This window comes from Motacilla alba, chromosome 8 (genome assembly GCF_015832195.1).
Source record: "Motacilla alba alba isolate MOTALB_02 chromosome 8, Motacilla_alba_V1.0_pri, whole genome shotgun sequence".
Taxonomy (NCBI): domain Eukaryota; kingdom Metazoa; phylum Chordata; class Aves; order Passeriformes; family Motacillidae; genus Motacilla; species Motacilla alba.
This window is the reverse complement of record NC_052023.1, coordinates 21,525,896-21,542,942: the sequence shown is the minus strand read 5'-3', so window position 1 is coordinate 21,542,942 and position 17,047 is coordinate 21,525,896. Positions and strand designations below refer to the sequence as shown.

Genomic DNA, 17,047 nt, shown 5'->3' with positions numbered 1-17,047 from the left:
CTTTGATCCAATCGTATGTTTTAATACCTAGATAGTAGAAAAATACATGTATTACTCAGATAAAGAGTTAAATATGTATGTGTGATGTATAACTAATTAAGCTAGTACTTGGTGAAGAGTAAAAACTTATAATGATTTGACATCAAAAAGATGTTCTACAGGAGTAGACAGACATTATTTTTACTGAAGTAAGTAAACTTCAGAAAATATCACAATATTTATTTAGTAGAAGTATCTATGATTTCTGCTTTTTTTTAGCTCTCTTATTGCAAATATTGTCCCCTACAAGACCATTTCCATTCATCTCATCTTGTATGTTCAATTTCACTTGGGCTTCTCTGGCATAGTACTTTTGGCTGTGTGAATGTCATTATGCTTTATTTCTAAATCTTAATTTCTCATCTAGATTCAGAGCATCAACATGAATGCAGTTTCCCCGTTTTTCTTCTTTCTGTGTCACCTGAATAAAAATCTCCACCCTTAGCCCATTCTTTGAGAAGAAACTTTTTCTTAAAGCCTCTTCAGCCAGAGCTTCAGAGGTACAAAGGTGGCTCCTCATCATATGAACTGACCTTCCTCTCTAATGCTCAGAGCTTGTGTGACAGCCCAGTGGGGCTGAGAGAGTGTGTGTGGTGACACATGTGCCTGGGTTGCTGCAGGCTCAGATCTCAAGGGACGTGTGTGCCCCAGTTTATACCAACTGTTGGGTAAGAACTGTTAAATACTAATCTGATAATTATTAGCACAATGTAAGTCTTACAGTGCAAGATAGGCTGGCTGATAGAAGCAGGTGCAGTTCATAACCATCATTTTTTTTGTATGGGAAAGCTCTATCTGTAGCCATTCCTGAACGTCACGTGTTGTACAGGATTAATATGTGGCACAGTTATGTAAAATCATAAATTACTGCATTTAAAATGAAACTAAATGTGAACAAGCTTGGAAATGAATATTTCCACGCGAAGTATCTGTCACCACATGATAGCAGCATAGTTTTTGTTGAAGACCAAAAGCATGCAACCTGTGTGCCTTGAAACATACATGAAACAAGAACCATGGAAAATGGAATATCATTGCTACAAACAAGACCAAGGAATTGTTTGAGATAATTAAAGCTGCCCCACACAATAGTTAATTCGTGTATGTAACTTCACTTCCAGTTCAACTGTCTCTGTGTACAGATCCCTCAAGTGCTCTTATCTAGTTTTCTCCAAGCTTGTTCTGGCAAGTTTGAATAGTGGTGGTTTGTTCAGAAGCAGTCAGTCCTTCTAACAATGCAAAGAATTAATCTTTTGTCAGTACATACCATGTGCAACAAAGGCACCATTCTGTACAGCCTGATTCGGTGGCTGTTTTTCAGCAAGGCTGATGACTGCATTTCCAAATTGTGAAAATTTAACACTGCTGGCACGGCTGGAGATTTATTTTTTTCTCATGTGCTCAGTGACAAATAAGCTCACAGTTTAAATTGTTGCTATTTTAGAGGAGCTCATTTTTTAATTATAGTTGTTGGATTTTAAGTCTATGTGCCTTACTTTATGGATATACACAGTCATACTTGGTTTTATTTGGCATTTAGGAGAAATGTCATACCATTTACTGAAATGTCTTGAAATATTTAAAAAACACTTCTGGCCATAGTTTACTCTTAATTCTCAAAACCTTTAATTTATATTTTTGTATTCAAAGAGAGAATCTTGGGGAAGTCACAGTAGAGTATAATAATAGTTATCAAGATTTATTTTGGTTTATTTTATTTTAATCAGCTTTAGCACAACACCTATTTACTTTTTTAAAGTTACACAGACTGTTATTTCATATCTAAATAGAAACTGTAGCTTTTGATTCTTTAGACTCCTATTTTCATAATGATATGTGTTCCTACATCAGAAATTGACCCTACCTTAATTTTATTATGGAGCCTTGGGTGATTTTACTTACAGATGTATGAAATATTCTCTGTCCCTGGAAGTCTCCAACTCTTGTGAAAGATTTTTCTGTAGCTCATGAAAGACTATTACCCATAAAAATCATATTATGGGCAGTAAAGTATAACTTGAAGAGATATGAAATAGACTGTGAAACTTTAATTATATATAATCTGTCAGACATAGACTGACAAGGACCAAGCTTTATTAACAATTTGCGGATGAAAACCACCAAGGAACCTGAATAGAAAGATGGACTCCTAAACTTGTGACTGTAGGTATAGAGGGCATTCTAGGCAGAGAATTATAAGCTTGTAGTAAGGATAGCAATTTTAGGTTCATATGTTCTGGGTTGTTTTTTGGTTTGGGATTGGGTTTGTTTGTTTGTTTTAATGTGATTTGGTTTGGATTCTGAGGATACATCTGTGTTCACATTCCCTTGAATTATGTCTCCACTTTGTACTGGTGTCAGTGATTCAGGAGTGTCTGCAATGGGCCGATGTTGAAAGATGCACCAGTAGTGTTTGGTTTTCCTTCCCACTTAGTCCTAGAAAAGACCATTGTGGCTCTTAATGCCTCCACTCTGTGCATGTCTCTGAAGAGAGAGTGCGCTGTAGTTACCTTTGCACCAGCAAAGATTTCATCATCTCAAACATCATCTTTGCTCTGTTACTGTAGTTGTTGTCCCCAGAGTGATTTATTTGATATCAGTGCTCAAGTGCTGAGCATTATATTTCTTCTATTTTATTCCAGAATTGGCTTGAAAAATGAAAATTATGTTGGAATGTCTCCAAACCTTTCCAGTGTATCAGAAAATTATAACAATAAAAAATCATGCAGATCTTGTGAGTAGCATAATCTCCAAGTTTCTTTGTTTTTGTATCACTATTTCAGTTGATCAAGTGGATTTGAAGCTAATTCTTCCCTCTGGTGAATGGACAAAATTAATGACTCAGAGCTATCACTTCCACAGGCTGTCTCTTAAAACACTGTCTTTGAAATGTAACCTTCACAACTAAGGGAATTAGAAGCTTCAGGTCTTTAGCTAAAGTTTCAGGTCTGGTTTAGCAAAAGCTTTTCTATGAATTAGCTTAATTTAAACTTCTTCCTAAGAGAAATTTCTGTCAAAGCTTTAATTTTTCTCTCCTATGGAGTTGGGTGCAGACTCAAGAAGGTCCTTGTAAGATTAGCGACCTCTTGGTGAGTCCAGGAACAGAACAAAGGTTATCAGTCCATTTTATCAAAGGTATCAGTTTCACAGTTGCATTTCATTGCTTTTGTGTAAAGATCCTGCCATAGCCCAGTGCTGAAGTGGTTGGCCAGATCCTTGGGAGCAAAAACCATGGAGATTGCTGTGAGGGCTTCTAGAGGCTTTGAACAGAGATGAAAGAAGGGGAGCATGGCCAGCCTGTGAATTTTCTAGAGCTTGATTTTATACATGTACAAGTTTCATCTTAATGATAGGGGTTGAGGAGAGTGTGTTAAAGCAGTGCTGTAGTACCTTTTTCCCAGGCATATGGTGAGTAACTTCCAAATGGATGTAAATGATCCATTCTTTCCTTTGATGTGACTTCAGTGAACACAAAGCACAGATAAAAGGTTCTCCTACAGTTTATTATAAAATTACTAGGCCAAATTGGAAGCCCTCAGGACATACTCATATCCTTTAAAATTTGCCAGGTGCGTTTAACTGTCCCTGATTCTTATTACAATAGTGTTTGTTACAAGCAAATCCAGGGCCTCCCTTCTCTTAAATGACAAAAGTGATGCTATCAAAGCATCATAAAACTGCAGGTCAACAGGATTTCATTCTCTGGTTTGTTGCTTTTAGGTAAACCCAAAGCACGCTTCTTTCTGCTTAACTCTGTTTTTCTTCTTTGTATCCTCTCTCTGACTCTCACATCTTTACTGAACGATTTCAGGTCAATACAGAGTTTCCTGGCTGGTCAGGTACCAATGAAATGTAAAACTTTTTTTCAGAGGTTATTTCTTGTGGGAATAGTTTGTTCACAGTTATAGAAGGTGGTATTTAGTGAAACTGCACAGTGAAATTCTTAGCATGTTTAGTCAATCAAAAAATTTCCAATGAGAGGAAGAAAATAGACCTCTGGTGGTTTTTTTTTTTTTTTGTAGTAAACATCAAGTCTTTCTCTTGTCAAGTTAAAATATGAGCATTGCATTTCTTGTATTTGCATTTTTTCAAAACTGTCTTCATAGGGTGACCATAACAGAGCTTTCTGAAAGATCATTTACATTAAGCAACACCATTTAATATTGTCTGGAATGTCAAAGGCAGATACACGTTGTCCCACTTGGAAGTGAATGCACAGATCCCACCACTGTGAAAAGGAGTTACATGCCCAAGGCAAGTGAGGAAGAGTAGAGAACATGCCTATCTAGTCCTCTTCCTGAGCATGCAGGTTCAAGTCATACTTCTGCATCAACCTCTCCTGGAAATCAGGTCTGCAGAGAAGGACCTGGGGATCCTGGTGGACAACAAGCTGTCCATGAGCCAGCAGTGTGTCCCTGGGGCCAAAGAGGCCAGTGGGATCCTGGGGTGTATTAGGAAGAGCAGACACCACTCAGGGCTGATCCTACCCCTCTGCTCAGCCCTGCTGAGGCACAGCTGGAGTGCTATGCCCAGTTCTGAGCTCCTCAGCATGAGACACAGAGCTCCTGAAGGGAGTCCAGCAGAGGGTGACAAGGGTGATGAGGGGACTGGAGCATCTCTGTTATAAGGAAAGGCTGAGGGAACTGGGACTGTTTAGCCTTGAAAAGAGATAACTGAGAGGGGCCCTCATAAGTCTGTCAGTGTCTGTAGGGAGGGCTTAGAGCATGGGCCAGACTCTGCTCAGTGGTGCTGGGTAGTGGGACAGGAGGAAAAGGGCAGGAACTGATGCACAGGAAGTTCCAGCTGAACACGACAAAGAACTCCTTTACTGTGCAGGTGACTGTGTAAAGGAACAGATTGCTCAGAGGGGGTGTGGAGTCTCCCTCACTGGAGAGATTCCAGAAGCCTCTGGCTGCGATCCTGTGCTGTGTGCTCTGGGATGACCCTGCTTGAGCAGGAGCTGGGAGCAGACAATCCTCTGTGCTCCCCTGCAGCCCTGCCCCATTCTGTGATTCTGGATATGTGTTGGCAGCGTGTTTCTCTTGAGGTAGCTGTGTACCTAGACAAGGGTCCATCTTTATGATATATAAATGATGAAAACCTACTGTAATTAGTAGCAAGTGTTATGAAATAAATAAAAAAACAATTTTTTTTTTCTTCAGACATGATAATTACTGGAATTAATTCTGGGATTTGATTGTGTTTTCAAACTCTGATTAACACTCTATTTAGACTAAGCTGACCTCTTTTGCCTACCTTACCCCCCAATTTATCGGGTTGCACAACCACTAATGGGAAAGTTAAATTTGTGAGATGATGGATTTACTCAGCTACTTACAAGGCTGTTTGCAGTGGTTGCAAAGTTTTGCATCTTTTTATTTGAATTGCAGTTTAAAAGCAATCTGACAAAGCATTAAAAGTGAGAATATGGGCATTTATCTAATACTCTTGTGCAATGTAAACACGTCATATGGCCATCCTTTTAGCTTAAGTGACCATTGCAAATTCCTCAATCCTATATTACATTCCTCACTTAAAAAGGCATCTGTCATTTTCATCTCACTGCAAAATCAATCTTTCTCAATCTTTTTCTATCCTGTAAGCATAGTTCATATGTGTTGACTGGTTAAGGAATGACATGTGGCAGAGTGCATGATGTTTCAGTTAAATAATGTGACCCTGTTAATTATCTACAAGAACAGTCTAAACTCTAGAGTGTGTAGCTGCTAACATTTCATCTTGGTTTCATATTTGTTTCTTTTAATTTTTTAGCACTTAACTGATTCTTGCATTTTCTTTTAGTAAGGAACTTAGTGAAATTTGTTTGCAGCAAGTCAGTTGTTTCTAATATAGAAACTATTTTCTTAATGGAACAGAAATTTTACTATGAAAATGCAGACTCTTCCTTTGTGGTTGTGGCTAAGACATTTGATTGCAATAAGGCAAACTTCACAGTTATTTTTCTAATGCAGGGTTATTCCTGGTCATATTTTTAATTGCAGGGTTTCTAGTAGACAATTTATGTAGGCTGCTATGTTTTGTTCCTCCATTTAGAATGGTAAATGTAAGAACAAATACTTGAAGGAAGTCTCTAGTCAAGGATAAGATAAAGCTATTGTAATTTAGGTCTTTTATTCTGCGATAAAGTTTTAATCCATTCCAGAAAGACTTAGTTGTCTCTTAAAGAAGCAGTTGTTTATGTGAATGAGTCTGTTTCTGATTATATCTGGGGTCTCTGTGAGATACAAGCAAATAGGAAAAATTTCTTATCATGCCTATATGCAGACCAAGAGCTGTGGCAGAGGGCTGTCCTGTTCTTTGGCATTCTCAGTGGCCACTTCATAGACTCAGTCACCAAAGGAGGAAGGCAGGGAGCTGTTTCAGTTTGAACAGGAGAGCTGTAAGATGAGGATCAGGTTAATCATTTAAACTAGTCCTACTGGACCAAGAAAGTGAGGAAACATACCCTAAGAGAGAGAGATGATGACTACGTGGAGTGTTAGACAGCAAGACAGCCAAAACACTTTTTCAAAAGGACAGGGGCTACTTCTGAGAGTTTACCTGACCATCTACTGAGAGATGCATCACCAGTACTTCCTGTCTGTGTTTGGATGTGCTGCAAGCAGGGAGGAGCTCTAATGTACAGCCAGGGCACATCTTGCCTCCTGTGAAACTGCACTGCAAACCCAACTGCTCATTCACCGCAGATAACTCTGGAACATTTTCAATTTACACTGCATTTAGTATGGGAATTGCCTGGTAAATAACACCAAAGAACCACTGAGTGTGTGCAGGCACAGGATTTAGCTCCAAGGTCTTAATAGGGCTGTACATCCAAACATCCTCCTGAAAGCACACAGGAATTTTCCTTCCTCCAGTGGCTGCAGAAATAACCTACTGTCACCAACCCATCTACCAGCAGGGAAGCTTCTGTATGTTCACACTTCAGATCCTCCTCCTGCTCTGCCTGCCTATTTTGACTTCTATAAGGCAGTGATAGCAAGGTGATAACTGATGTTTCCAGTCAAGCAACCACCCTGACGATATCAGCCCTCCCTAAAACACCCCCTCTGGCAACTGTCCCCAGCCATTCTGGCACAGCAACAAGGGCTTGATCCAACCTGAGCCCACATGCCTTCTGTCTCCCCGCCACTGGAGATAAACACTCAGGAACCTCTCTGCACACCACCTCATGTTTCGTCTGATTTCATTCCTACACCTGCAGATATTTTTGTCAGATAAATGGAGTCTTTATATAAGCTTTGTGGAAGCTCCAGTCCTTATACAATATTGCAATAGAAATAAAGGAGATATTGCTACAGGGGCTATGCATAACCTTTCTATTCTATTTGTGATTTTAAAATATTTTAAAAGGCTTTCATTTTGACTTAAAGAGGGATCAAACTTACCTTCTCCTTCAAACTGAGAGGTGAGAAAGCCTTTTCACTGCTCTGGTTTTGGGAAGTCTTGGTACTTCATTGCAGTCTACAACTGGCTACCAAGGACACAGCACAGGAGGGATGGCTTTCACCAGTTAATCTGTTGGCAGTTTGGGTGCACATTTGCTTACGCTGTAAAAAAGCACATCTTGCCTCAGGGCAGGTCATGTTAAAGGTTGGAAACAATATAGATTTTTGACAGATAATTCCATTTTTTGAAGTTTCATACAGAAAACTATATTGGAAATTTTACATGGGTGGATTCTCTGGCTATTATTCATCTGGTTTTGGTTCAAAAATTGTCATGGGTGAGAATGTTGGTAATTAGCAAGATGATGTTGGCAGTACCACAGGTACTGTGGTATCTGGTGATTTTGTCTGTGCCTGGGGAATGCAAATTCCATGGATAGATTTCTCCTCTGTTGTATCCATTTCTATTACACTCTGTCATCACAAAGTACCATACTGCTGCATCTTGTTCAGACATCAGAGTCACAGGAACTTTGCAGCTTCACCTCTAGCTTCAGTGTGTTGTTCATCAAATTTGTAGCTTTGAGACCCTGTTATAAATATATCAGCCCGATTTTGCAAGAAACTTTTAAATACCTTTTATGTGATTTTGTTACCCTGTAGTGAATATGGCAAATTGCATCCAAGGGCACCGAGAATGAATACAATTTAAATACAAAGGCCCTGAAGAGCTCCTAGCTAGTGCTGATGGTACGAAGCTCACACCATTGGTACTCAACACAAAGCAGTGTCCTAGGGTGTAATAAGGAACTGCAGGCCACGTTTGGGGGTGGCAGATAGTCAATCATTTGAAATGAAAGGTGTTTACTTCTAGAGAAGAAGAAAATAAGTCAGACTTCTGCTACACTCCTAGTTTCTATGGATTTTATACATACTTACAGAGCACAGAATTACAGAATCAGCTAGGTTGGGAAAGACCTTTGAGGTCATGGAGCCCAACCTGTGACCCCACATCACCTTGGCAACCAGACCATGGCACTAAGTCCACATCCTAAGTCTTTCCTTAAACACCTCCAGGGACAGTGATCCACCAACTCCCTGGTAGCCTTTTCCAATGCCCAAGCACTCTTTCCATAAAAAAACTTCTTCCCAATGTCCAACCTGAATGCTATATTGGATCTATCAGGATGATATCAAAGATGGCAGAAAATATGGAGTAAAAAAATAACTAAGTCTGCAACTGCAGCATTTATAAAGGCCTTGAAATACTGTTAGTGCTGGAGAGGTGGCATTTCCAGAAGATGCAAAGATTTAGTGCTTTTCTTTATAAACCTCTTACTGAGTGTCAGTTGCAATCTGGTTTCTCCAATGGAAATATTTTAGTATAAACCATAATTACTTTCTTTGTCAGACAAATTTATTTGTAATTTACTGAAATGTGTTTGTTTGGAATGCCACTGTTCAGTTATATGTAGACAATAGGAAACATTTAGACAACACCTTAGAATGAAAAACTTGTTAATTTGAATGTGGTTATTAATAGATGCCTCATGTATTACACACTAAAATGGTAGAACTTATTTTTCAGACAAATAAGACAAGATTGAAAAAAGTCATTCTCTTTCATGCTAAATCTACTTAATAATAGGTTTTTTATTATTATGCCTAGAGCCCCTCAAGCAAATCAGGCTTGGATTCTGTCTGATGTGCATTTGTTTGTATTTAAGACATTAACTTGTCTAAGAAGTGACTATGATAAAGGATCATATTTCAAAACTATGAATGTATTCCAGCTTTATGAATCAAAGACCTTCTGACAGAGCTTTTACTTGTCAAAATAAAATATGTATTTTAACATTTCTATCCGCGTACTCTGATGTATATCCTCTTCCAACCCATATTTAAAATGTCAATTGCCTAACCCAAATTGAGAACATCCATATATGAAAAGACTTTGTCTACATGTTTGGAATTATGTCATTTTTACTCCAAAAATGCATAACTTAAAAAGAAGACTTTACAGTTTCACTTTAATGTTGATATTAAAAACCACAAGTATTTTTTAAATGCTTCACTAATTGTTTTATTTTGATTGGAGCAAACTTTATTGCTCTGTCACAAGTTCGTGTTTTTTCTATCAGCATTGCACTCTCCTGTTTAGGGTTCTGTAGGAGCATATTGTACATATAAATTTAACAGGGTGAGCACAGTTCACAGGGAGCCACACATCTATGTCGTGATGGTTTTCAAAGACTTTATGAAACAGTATTATCACTGCAGATATTCTCAGTTCCAGAAGATTGTTTTAACCAAAGGACTATTATTATCTTGAATTAGCATATTTCAGGCTCTCAGGAGTCTCTTCAACTACAGACCTTGGAGGAGATTTATCCCTTCTATTCTGGTGTCTCTTTCTTCAGAAGTCCACAGACACAAACACAGCAAACCAAGCAGGGAATCACAGGAGAAAACTCAGACCATTTTCAGTTAAATACTAATGGCATGTTAGTATTCACTTCAGCCAGCTTGCAAATATCACTGATTTTCCAGAAAGAAGAGTGTAGGCAAAATTTGCAGCAACAGCACTGTGCAGGGCTCTTTTAGGTAGGAAAAAAAGTCCTTAAAGTCCTAAATACCTTGCTGGCACTTGAATAGAGATCACAGCATTTCTTCTGTGTATAAAACATCTTTCTTACCGACGTGAGAGCGTATTTCTTGTTTGCGAAAACGACAGCAGCCGGGTCAGCTGTCTGTAACATGAGAAAGCCCAGAGAAGGGAGAGGCAGGCTTCGCTCAGAAGGCTGGCAGCGGGCAGCAGCTCGAGGCCGGCCCTGCCCGGGGCGCTGGGGCTGGGGGCTGCGGCTCCGCTCGCTGCCGCACAGCGCCTCGGAGGGCGGTGCTGGCGGGAGGCGCTCCGCCGCCGCTCCAGAGAGCGTTCTTTGTCAGGATAACGTGTTTTGTTTGTTTGCCAAAGAATATATTTGATCAAAGATCTCGGGGCTTATCTGTCTCAATATTTTTGTCATTGATTATACAATGTCTGTATTTTCTAGGTCACTTACGTATTATGCTTATATATGAGCATGTCAAAGAAATGTATTCGCTAATGTATGTTTAATGTGAATGCATCTGAACTCTTACTCAAACAACGAATATCTCCTACTCTTTAATATCTTCCGCTCAACTCCTTTTGGAAATTAACATCTTTTTATATATATTATCCATAATCCCAAATATTAACAGCAGATGTAATAGGTTTAAAAAACTGTAACATTTACAGTTGAGCTTTATAGTCTGATGCATGTTTTTCACTAATTAACCCATTTTAGTTGTTTTGTATCCCAAGACGCTCTGTATTCATCATTTATATGCTCTATTTAACTCTTTTCAGGCAGAAGACAATATGAATATATACAAGCAAACTCCTGCATATGTTACCCTAGTGAATTGCTCATTCTTTGATGAATGTGCTAGCTGGAAAGTGATTATTGTAGCTGAATAGAAAATTCTTGTTCTCTTGTTTAAAAAAAAAAAAGGCTTTTTTTTTTCCAGGACGTGGTGTTCCTAAAAGAGACAGATTGACTCTATATGAAACAAAAAATATGTGTACCAAAATTCCCAACTTTTAAATAAAAAGAGGTCTTCAAAATTTTCATAAGGCTAATATATAATAACACTGGAATACTGTAACTGTATTCTGTAGCACTCCTAAACAACAGACCCTGCACAAACACTGATGTTGCCTCTCTATTTTCTCCACAGAATCTCTGAATGTATTTATGTATTTGGAAACCTGTTTTACCAAAAATATTTGAATCTGAAATGTGTGATTTGTATCCCAGCAAACTGGCATGGTAAGTAGATGCTCTTTCTTTTGCATAATTCAATGGCTTTAAAGGGAATTTTAAAATTGGAATTATCTGGATGTTTTAAACAAACAGATTGTTCCTATAGGACTTTTTCTTTTCACACCTGGAAAGCAACATGCCACTGGCCTTAAGAACTGTAACGCAACGCTAACTATCTCTGGCAACCAATTTTTGTCCTAATTGTTCCTTGAGTGAATGACATTTTTAATGACCAAGAGCCTTGAATGCCTTGTTGTGGTGTACACGTCCTTAAAACAGATTTGGAAATCTCAGCTTGCCTGTGTAATAACACAGTTTCACCTTGGATGAAACATGTTATTGAGTATAATCTAATGTGCAAACCTTCAGCTTTTCTTTTTATTGAGATGGTTATCTGTGGTGGTTTCTTTGGACATGGGAGTCTTGTGACTAGACAGACAAACTGAGATCTCTCAGTACCTAAAGTCACATAAGCCAGAAACAGGGCAAAGGAAGAATTCATGGTGCTTAGGAAACCACATATTATATGCCATAACATTTTGAAAAATATATTTTAAAAATCTAAAGTAATGCAAGAGTAAACTTGATTCCATAATGTGTCACAGATATCTGTACCATCCCCTCAGAGTACAGAACATGTGCTGGCTGCTTTTTGTTTTGTTCAATAACATGAGATGTTACAGTTCTGTGATGGTTGTCAGCCTGATGGACATTTCCTGAAGTCACCAGTATTAAATTCAGAGCAAATACATGTGCAGGATGATTGTTTTGAGTATTGAGAACTTTTAAATGGAGAGAATTAAATCAAATATTTATATTTGGGTTGTGATTTTCTTTCTTTTTTTTAACCATAGACTGTTTTAGACTGAGTGCTCACTCTCACTCTTTTCTTAGTCTGCATGAGGTAAAAATATCATTGTTGTATAGTTTATTGCATTGAAAATGTGAGTTATAATTAGATTGTTGTTTCCATCAAAACCTATCCTAAAGCTCCTGTTAGAAACAACTAGACAGATTTACAACACTAAAAGGGCAGCACAAGAATTCAAGTAAAATATAATTTAGTGCCTATCAGCAGATGAGTAAAACCTCCTCACCAAACCACCCTCACTCGCAGAACAGAAATTGAAATAATTCCAAATTAAGCACAGACACCATACTTCAAAGGACAAATTTGAGACTGGTTAGAAAAGGGAGTGAGAAAAAGTTCTGTTTGGAGCAAGTAATTATCTTTTAGGATTTTACCCCACATTGTATGAATGTACTGGTACCCAATTTAGCTTGGAGCACCAATCTTTCATTCATAACTAAATTCTTTCTGTTTCTGTACATGAATTACATATTCTGAGGCAGCATCATGCAATTACAGTCTTTTTAATAAATAGTTTTACAATTTGGCATTAATTTTTGACATTCATTAATTATCAATGTCTCAATACCTATGTCTGCTTATTTATAGGAAGATTCTCTCCCTGATATATCCAGTAATATCAGAATAATCTGCAGTTTGAACTTTGATGTACAAAATCTGTAATGATGGTAGCTCTTTGGGAGAATTCAGCTTCAAATTAGAAATAGGTCATTTATTCAAGAAGTCACAGAAGTAGGAGTAATTTTTTCCTCCTTTGGCAATTCTCCTTTTTTTCCTTTCATGCATTTCATATGACAAAAGTCCATTTTTTTCAGCACTCAGTTTTTACCAGTATGTTAGAATGGTTTTGTCTTGCTGAGATTTGTTACATACTCATTTTTTTTGCAATTGACAGTTTGGGGTAGCGCTGTCCATGGAGTTTTGTATTTTATTTTCTATTGGAATGTTTGCTACCATGTTCTGATAATCTCTGCCAGTGAAAACAGGAGAAAAAAAAAAGGAGGGTTGATGTCCTCATGTTATAAACACTGCAAGGAGACCAAAGATCAGAGAGACAGACACTGGAGGAAGAGTTATTCAGAAGTGATTTGTGAGCAAACGTAAGAGCTGCCTTCCTTCCTGGTTAATATTAGCCATTAAATGTGTGAAAGTCAAGTCTTCCATTTGCCTGGGAGAGCTCAAAGGGATTCATAAAAGGGACTGTAATTCCTAAAGGAGATCCATCATACAGATCAATACTTGGGTGAATTTTGACTGTTAAAGTTCAGCACAGCATTTCAGGCTGTGCTGAGATGATCCCAAACAGAGATTTACCAGCTTAGCATTTATCAACATTCAAGTTTAAAACTTTGGGCTTTGTGCAAAGTTAATTATAAATTGCACTGTGTTATACAACTTGAATATTTTTTGTTGCATTTTAACTGATCCAAAAGGGGAAATATATTGGACGTGGACAGATCAAATTATTTTGCCTGGGGAAGCATCCTCACAGTTTGATTTTTGAGAGTTACAATTAGCTGGGTGCAGTGAATACAACGGTGGTGGGAGACAGATGAAAAGGACTGGCTGTTCCCCAGTGTTCCATAAGATTTCCTTCCTTGGCCTCACTGTGCACAGGAGATTTGAGCCTTATGTAAAACTGGCTCTTATGCAAGGTCTTTGACACTTCTGTGTGCACTGAAAGTCACTGGAGAAGGCGGCAGGTATCCCTCTGCTTTTTAATTTTTTTAGTCAAAATATTTAGAGCCTAACAACTGAATTCCAAAGAAGCAGCAACTGCTGAGAGCATCTTTATTTCACACAGAGCATTCAGCATCTTTAAGAACTGATGCTTTCCTAGATGGATTTGGCATTGTCAGCTTGCTTTCACTGTTATTTTCTGAGTGTTTCATCTACATTTTTCCTCTAGTTGTCATTGGTGTCAAAAGAGAAATAAGACAACTGATTCAAAGGTCAGAGACATCATTTCAGATTTGATGAGTCAGTGACAATAGAGCTCAGCGAAGTAGCCCTTGGCAAGTTTAAAAGTAGTGACAGTTTTGACGGTGAAATGGTTCCGGGCAGCTGGGAAGGCGGCTCCTTTCCACAGAGGAAGATAAATAATGAACCAATACTTCTATTGGTGAGGTATGCAAAAGATTTATTTAGGGACAAATTTGGTCCTTAGTTTTCACAACCTGAAAAGTGATGAAGGTTTGAATATTCCAGCTGCTCCTGTGGTGATCACCAGCTGCTGGTAGGAAACTGATCTGCTAGGATGGACTCTCACCCCTTTCATGATACAAAAGGATAGAGCCTTTCCCAACCATATCCCTTCTTTTGCCCAAATATATTTATAGTTCAAGATGTCCTGTACAATTGGGAGACAAGCTGCATCTTACATGGCACCAATAATGGATTTTTTTTTTCCCTGAAGTGAGGAAGAAACTAGGGTACTAGTGAAATGTAAACCTATGTTAATAAATGCAGGACATTTATTCTGAGACCACTTTTATTTGCCCTTCTTCTCCAATTGAAGGTACATTTTAAAATTAAAGTAATGATCTGGGTTAAGTCACACCATTTTTCTTATGTTGTGAGTCCTCAGCTGGCAAAAGTATGTGCACTGCTCCACATCCTGGAAAAGACTTGAGGAAGAATCAACATAAACCACATTTTTTACAGGGGAAACTACTGACTCTGTAACCTCTGTGTTTTGGTGTGCAATAGACTTTCACGAAGAATGTCCACGTCAGGTTTCTTTCCTGTTGACTCAAATGTAGAGTCTAAACCAGAGACAGAATCTTTGATATTATTAATAAAACTTTCCTGCTTTATGCTTTGATTCTTGCCTAGAGTAGGAAGCTGGTCACAGCAAAAGTAGGTCACTGAAATAATTACTGTACTGAAAATAATATAGCCTGACAGTTCTGGGGTTGAGCTACTGTGTGTCCATTGGGCTGCAGCAGGTTTGGAGTGTGTGTATTGCCATGAAGATGTAAGTCTCTAGTATTTAACTTTAACGGGGTAGTTGTGTCTAATCTTCTATAAGAGGTGCTTTCTTGTCAGCTAGATGACATCTATTTTCCTTTTCAAAGCTACCTGCCAACTACGTTAAAAAAAAAAAAAGTGAGATCATCTATAATTGATCTTGCAGGTACTGCATTTTTATTTTACCAGAGTGTGCATATGTATTTCCTTTCTGGTGTTTGCTGCTGTTGTCCAGATTTGTCCAGTCATTTAGCACTTATGCCCTCCAATTCTTTCACAAACTTTAAAACTGGATTATTTCTTGTAGTAGCACTGCAATTCACTTATATACCCCATGTTTACATTGAATGGAGAAAAAAAATAAAAGGTGATGGATGTCTTAAAAATGTATCCAAAGGACAGCTGAAGGTCAGGCTGGCCAGTCTTTATGTTGCATTAATTTTCAACCATTGCTTTATGTTACATACAGGGTGTATCATAGGAGAAATATTTGACTGTGGGGGATATGTTTTTCTGCATTTGTGATCATTTTGTGACACACAATTTCTGTGTCAAATATGTGCCATAATAAAAAAAAAATTGTAGCTCAAAGGAATATTACTAGTAAACATACTCCTTTCTAAAGCCTTCCAGTAAAGATACATAAATCAAGAGGGAAAAAAGGGTCAACAAAAGATAGGAATGAGCTCCAAACCATAGGTTTTACTCAGGAAAATATTAGGAAAATAAAATATGATTGTAGTCTTAGAGACAATAATACTGCTTTTTATGTTTCACAACTCTATTTTTAGACAGCCAAAAGCTCTGGTGTGTTAAAAAGCTATTCCTCATGAATTATACATTTGTTCTTTTTCATTTGGCTACAGTGACTTTGTCATATGAGTCCTGAAGATACTGAAGATGTATGTATGTATGGTATGCTGAAATTTTCTGTTGGCAGTATGCACAGTTGTCTGTTCGAGCTTTTTGACTTGCTTTGTATATTTATATGTTAACTAGATGATACACTTCTTTGTGACAGTGATTTTATTTTTTTAATCTGTATTTTCAGATAGATTTAGTGCATTCCTTCTGCCTGGACTTTTTGGGTTTTTTTAATTAAGAGTTCAGGAAGGTAGGAATCACGTTTTTAAAATTTCTAAGGGCTGGTAGGACGAAAGTGTTCTTCAATTAGCTTCCTGTCTGCCCTAGAGCCTTACAGATATATAAGAGGCACCACTGAGTTTGTTGTCAGCGTTGGGCTAAATCTGTTGATCAGATCATTTTGTAAAGTATTTTAGGCAACCATCTTAACTCCCAATTTCAGGAAAAAGAATACAGCCTGATTATGCCTGCTGGAAAGAATTCATTTCCCACTTGGTGTTTTATTCCTGAGATTGTGTTACCAAAGCTGTACACCCTTGTCCTGGTATGAAGATGTGCACTGTAACCTCAGCTGTGCACCAGAGCGAGTACCTTATCCTGCCAGTCACAACCCCCTCCCCAAACTGTCCTGCATGCTAAGGAGATGTGTGGTGTAGTAAAAAAAACAAAGAGAGAGGCAAGTAACCTCCAAAGCTGCTGATCTATTTCTCATTACGGTGTATTTAACTGGTGGCACAATTGGCTTTGAAAGGATGGCTAACATAATCTAGGCTGTGGGCTTCAGTTTGTGTTTTACCAGGGATGATTTGTGTCACATCTGTCAGTAATTTCATTTCTCTGTCTTCTTTATCTGCCCTATTTCACTAAAATATTCTGGAGGTAAATAGATCATCCTCTAGCATTCAGAGCCCTCCTCATGGAATTCAGATAAGAATCTGTCAGAGATCAATGAATTACATAAAATGATATTTTCTGCCATTGAGAGGACAAATGAACATACTTGTTTCTCATTTTCCAGAAGAACGTTTACTTTAGTGTTGAAGGAA

At 38.1% G+C, this 17,047-nt stretch overlaps 1 long non-coding RNA gene across 1 annotated transcript in view; it reads left to right on the top strand.

Annotated features, from left to right (window-relative positions):
• The first annotated feature begins 9,388 nt into the window (after window positions 1–9,388).
• LOC119703635 overlaps window positions 9,389–17,047 on the top strand; it is a 105,950-nt gene continuing 98,291 nt past the window's right edge. The window contains exon 1 of the long non-coding RNA XR_005257676.1: window positions 9,389–11,302. This is a non-coding gene — a long non-coding RNA (uncharacterized LOC119703635). The remainder of the gene's footprint in view (window positions 11,303–17,047) is intronic.